This window comes from Anabrus simplex, chromosome 1 (genome assembly GCF_040414725.1).
Source record: "Anabrus simplex isolate iqAnaSimp1 chromosome 1, ASM4041472v1, whole genome shotgun sequence".
Classification (NCBI taxonomy): Eukaryota; Metazoa; Arthropoda; class Insecta; order Orthoptera; family Tettigoniidae; genus Anabrus; species Anabrus simplex.
The window spans coordinates 1,226,759,583-1,226,765,582 of NC_090265.1; the positions used below are offsets into that span (position 1 = coordinate 1,226,759,583).

The following is a 6,000-nucleotide window of genomic DNA, read 5'->3' on the forward strand; positions in this document are numbered from 1 at the left end:
CGTTTTGTTTTTATTTTTGTTTTTCGGAAAGGGAGCGGTACAGGTGATTTGTTAATGTGCAACCGAAGTACTACGCACGTTTTTCTATTCCTCGAATTTTCGATAACTCGATAACCAGCCTACACAAGCACTTCGAGATATCGAAGTTCAGCTGTACAATGTACGTATATACAGGATCTCTCTTAAAAGCCCAGACCGTCCACTGAGGTTTCTACTCTCCGCGACCTCAGCAGCTGTACGGGAGGCGCGCGTATAGTGCTTGACCTTGCAAGGAGCACCCACGTGTTCGACCTAGCATCAGTAACCAGCTGTTAACATAGTGAGGTAGTTAATATTTCAACACCGTATTTTCGCATGTAAAAGTTAGTTTAAGTACGAGTCGACTCGACGGGTACGCGATGCATTTGTTCAGCAATTTCCTGATGATGTGCCACCTTCATGAGCAATGATTCACGCAATTGTAAATAAATTTGAAACTACTGGCTCAGTGCTCAATAAGAAAAAAATAACATGCGCGCACACGAACAGTTTTAATAGAGCCAAAGCTAGATGACATTGCTGCGAATCTTGAACGGTCACCGATAATAATAATCGTATGGCCTCAGCTACCGTGTGCAGACATTTCAAGTTGACGCCATCTGGCTGTCTGCTCGTCAATTTCGACGTTCCATTTTACTCTAGGCCCACTAGATGGCAGACCGAGTAAACCGAAACTCTCTTGGGCGTCTATGGCTGAGTTTTAATTAATTTTGTCGGGTAAACACCAAATGTGTCACCAGAGATCTTTTACATGCCGCCATCGTACGACATGGAGTGTCGAATGGACTTTTTTCCGCCCTTCAAAAATCCGACTACCTCTGCCGGGTTTGAACCCGCTATCTTGGGATCCGGAGGCCGACACTCTACCATTGATCCACAGAGGCAGCTAACGGTCACCGAATAAATCCCTCACAAAATTAGCACAAGTAGGTTTTTCTGTTTCTCCTGCACACAGAGCTACAAATCTGTTACACATCAAACCGTACAGGTTTACATGGGCCCATTGTTTAAAACCTGCTGCTCCAGCTACAAGAGTGGGATATTTTGAGTGGTATCTTGCGACCTGAATGATCGTTTATTTGACCCACAGCTTATGTTCTTTTCGGATGAGGCCAGGTTTCATCTTAATGGTCGTGTGAACAGTCATAACTCTCGCCATTGGTGTGCAGAAAATCCTAATGGTGTTTATGAATTCCCTCATTATAAAGCATGACACCTCCAGCATCTTTTCTAAGGTACGATTTCATATAAGATTGTGTACGCTCTTAAAGCAGCGCGGCCGCGCGCGACGTAAGTTGGGCTGAGGCAGCTGTTGTAGCGCAGAGTACAAACACCCTGCGCTCGGTCTGGCTTTATTAGACAGACCTGTCCGGCTCCATGGCTAAATGGTTAGCGCGCTGGCCTTTGGTCTCAGACCTGCACCTGGCGAGCCAAACATATCCTCAGACACTCCCGGCACTAAAAGCCTTACGCCATTTCATTTTCAGAGAGACCCTGTACATAGAGCACAATAAAAAGTGCATTAAATCAGAATGTTTAAAACTTTTCTAAACACTGTACTTCGAAACGGCACTTTATAGAAAATAGGAGACTGCTTCCATGCTTACTTACCAAAAATCTGGCCCGTAGCACAAGAAGATGATGATGCTTGACTGAAATCACATACAGAGTTTCGCCTTTGTATTACATTCGGTGAGTATGCTTAACCTTCGTTATCCGACTAAACGTCTGATACCACTGACGAACACGTGATCATAATAAACCCGTTTCGAGCTCATGTAGAACTGGCGAGTTGCTTACGTATTAAGCTTCTGTTTTTGAATAACGCTTTTTAAATTCTTCGTTTCCCCATTGGAAACGTGACGATAAACAAAGACTTTGAGCCATAAATCAAGAGGAACGATAATTAAGTTCATCTATTGACGTATACTTCCGCTACGGATCACAGTTAATGAAAATCAAACGTAATAACCTAATCATTCATCCATACGTCACCCGTACATTATTGGTGGAATTCGATTATGATAGTAGCCAGTAAAGAGCAGACTGTGGATTTAAAGTGCGCAGAGAATAAGTTAGCCCACCTCTGTGGTATAGTGGTTAGTGTGATTAGCTGCCACCCCCAGAGGCCCGGGTTCGATTGCCGGCTCTGCCACGATATTTGAAAAGTGGTACGAGGGCTGGAACAGGGTCCACTCAGCCTCGGGAGGTCAACTGAGTAGAGGTGGGTTCGATTCCCACGTCAGTCATCCTGGAAGTGGTTTTCCGTGGTTTCGCACTTCTCCAGGCAAATGCCGGGATGGTACCTAACTTAAGGCCACGGCCGCTTCCTTCCCTCTTCCTTGTCTATCCCTTCCAATCTTCGCATCCCCCCGCAACGCCCCTGTTCAGCATAGCAGGTGGGGCAGCCTGGGCGAGGTTATGGTCGTTCTCCCCAGTTGTATCCCCAGATCGAATGTCTCACGCTTCAGGACACTGCCCTTGAGGCGGTAGAGGTGGGATCCCTCGCTGAGTCTGAGAGAAAAACCAACCCTGGAGGGTAAACAGGTTAAGATTATTATTATTATTATTATTATTATTATTATTATTATTATTATTATTATTATTATTATTATTATTATTATTATTATTATTATTATCGTTTGCATCAGCTAAAGTGGGCAGACAACTTTATTTAGTGCTATTTATTTTGTTTGCGTGCTAAATTTTTCGTACTATTTTACTCAACCAGATGGCAAAGAAAAGGAGCATTATTTGGTGACATTTGTCGTATAAGCAGCAAAGATGTCACTAGAATTCTTTTATTCTGCCACATGAACGACATGGCATACTATGGATTTCTCTGTCATCCACCTTCCAAACTGTGCACCGGGCAAGTGGCCGAGCTTGCATCTGGGAGATAGTGGGTTCGAACCCCACTGTCGGCAGCCCTGAATACTGTTTTCCCTGGTTGCCCATTTTCACACCAGGCAAATTCTGGGGATGTACATTAATTAAGACCACGGTCGCTTCCCTCCTACTCCTAGGTCTTTCCCATCCTGTCGTCGCCATAAGACCTATCTGTGTCGGTGCGACATAAAGCCAATTGAATAAAAACACGAAAATGTGAACGTGGCCTTACGCCACTGGTAAAGTGAAGTAGACCGGCTCTTCACTGTTAAATGAAATAATCACCAACTTTTACCTGTATGCGCGAGAAAGACGTGTTACTGTAATTCATGCAGTATCGTCGCCATAAGACCTATCTGTGTCGGTGCGACGTAAAGCCCCTAGCAAAACAAAAAAAAAAAAATTCATGTAGTTACATAGTACTGACGTCAGACAAACAACCTTGAGCAGCTAACATGAATATTCAGACTTTACCTATGCTCATTAGCTATTATATGATTCAATGGCAAATTTTATATCTGTGGTTAGGGAAAATAGTATGTTGAATAAATTGGAGACAGGATTCTTTACCCTTCAGCCTGAAGCGAGAAAATGCGTATAAACAGAATAATAATAATAATAATAATAATAATAATAATAATAATAATAATAATAATAATAATAATAATAATAATCTATATAAATAAAATCGTAACAACCGTGTGTCTGTACATATACTTTTTTGGTGACATTTCCGTACAGTTATCCGTTTCAGGTGTAATAATGACCATCTGCATAATTTTTAGCTTTGGTATTTGTTAGTCTGTTTGTCTGTTTGTGTTTTTGTCTGTCCTTCTGTAACTCGAAAACTACTGGATATATTTCCACCAAACTTCATATTTAGAATCCACCTGTCCTTGGGTAGGTTTTAGGGCAAATATTGTTTCTAAATCCCTGAACTGACTGGGGGTTTATGCGAAACCGAAACCTTGATTTTGCACTCCCTCAAAATGTACACAACCAGACTTAATGGAAATCTACCTGCCTTAATTTAAAGTGACCAGACGTCCCGTTTTGAACGGGACAGTACCGTTTTTCAACCTGTTGTCCCGGTGTCCTGACAGAATTATTCTCTTGCGGTCGTACGAAGTGTGAAGCCATTGTTGTGAACTTACTTGCACCTCATTCTTATGAAATATTTCAGAAGGAATTGAATGAAGTCAGTCAGGTTTGTTACAGTGTTTACAGATGCTTCTAATCATGGAGAGAAAAATATTTTTCCTGTTATGGTTAGGTACTTTTTACCACTACAGGGTGTCCGTGTTCGAATTTTGGAAATTGATGAACGTCCTGGCGAAACAGCAGATATTGTTACCGATTATCTCATTGACGTGTTTGCAAAACACAACCTTAACAACAAGATAATTGCATTCTGTGGTGACAATACTAATAGTAATTTTGGTGGGGCAGCACGTAAGGGATCCAGAAATATTTTCCACGAACTTAGGATGTTATTACATTGTGAAATCCTTGACGTTGGATGTGCAGCGCATATACTACACAACACAATTAAGACTGCTGATATCGATGCAGAACTTGTTATTCACAAAATATATTACCATTTTCACTCATACACTATTAGAGTAGAATCGCTAAAGGATTTCTGCAATTTTGCTGAGACTGAGTACAGGAAATTGTTAGGTTACAGTAACACCAGGTGATGAGCGTTGATGCCATCACTTGGAAGAGTTCTTGCAATTTTTGAAGAACTGGGGTCATATTTTCTGAGTCAGGAAAAATGTCCAATGATAATGAAATTTTTTTTGGAAAACGCATTGGCGAAAATTCTTCTTTTCCTGCACAACTAAGCTACAACTTTCCACCAGGCAGTTATCCAGGTAGAAGGTGAGTTAACGACATGAGTTGAAGTAGCCAGGGCACTTCCTATGTTGAAAGTAAATATGACTCAGAAAAAGGAGAACAATTTTATCCCAGATGTTGTAAAATGTGCTTTGCATGAACTATAAGATGAGGGTAAGGTGAAAGTAGAGGATTTCCAAAACATTGCTAATAGTTTCTATGATTCATGTATTCAGTACTTAAAAGTCTGGACTGACAGATTTGAAGTATATAAGAAGTATATAAACAATGTCCTGAAAAGCAATGATGTTGAAATATGTATACCTACGATTAAAATTGTATCTGGAGAATCAAATGCTGATGATAATGCTATTTTCAGTGAATTTGTTTATGTTAAGCAATTTGATACTGCAGACAAAATCACTCTATGAAATGATGAAGGAAAAGAAGCCCATCTGAGATGGGTAGAAATGTTTCAGTATTTCTCTTCTCAAAAACTATCATTCAGTACTTTTTCTAAGGTTGTAGAATTTGGGTTATCCTTGCCAGCTACTAATGCACCTGTATACAGGCCCCGATTTCAAGTAGTTAGCGCCCTGGGCAAACAATATTTAGCCGCCCCCCACCCCCTGCTCGTTTTCCTGTTCCTCTTAAAGATAATTGTTTACAAATTAAATATGAAAGTTTTCAAGATTATGAGTTTTAAAACAGCACATTATGCAAATACTGTTAATTCTCATAATTAAATTTATCAATCCAAATAAAGGTAACAGCCAAATAAGAATCAGGCTGTTTTTATTTTTCTTAAAAAAGCCGTTGGTTTGTAAGTAAGTAAATAATTTTAGAAAGAAGAGACATTTCCTTTATAAAATTTAAATATATATATTAAATTCAGGTTTTAAAGTTAGAATAGTTCAAATGTTTTATGTAGGCTAATAAAATAATTGGAATGCCCAGTCCGCCCATTTGTAAATCGGGGCCTGCCTGTATAGAGAGTTTTTGCAAGTACGAACAAAATATGGACATAAGAAAAAACCAATTAAAAGTTGGAACGCTGAAAGCATTGTTGCTTACCAAAGTCAATCTAAAATACAGTTGCTTTGAGTTTTTCAATTAGTTGAAACAAAATGAGAAACTTCTGAAGAAAATCCATTCTTAAGAAAAATATTTCCTCTAGGTTAACTGTATAACATTATGTAAAATGTATGCGATTTTTATAGTAATTGTAATGCT

At 39.7% G+C, this 6,000-nt stretch overlaps 1 protein-coding gene across 2 annotated transcripts in view; it reads right to left on the reverse strand.

Annotated features, from left to right (window-relative positions):
* LOC136858218 (very long chain fatty acid elongase AAEL008004) overlaps positions 1 to 1,836 on the reverse strand; it is a 244,715-nt gene extending 242,879 nt beyond the window's left edge. For both annotated transcript variants that reach the window (XM_067137604.2, XM_067137601.2), the window contains exon 1: positions 1,651 to 1,836. The gene's annotated coding sequence lies outside the window, so the exon portion shown is untranslated. The remainder of the gene's footprint in view (positions 1 to 1,650) is intronic.
* Between the last annotated feature and the right edge of the window lie 4,164 nt (positions 1,837 to 6,000).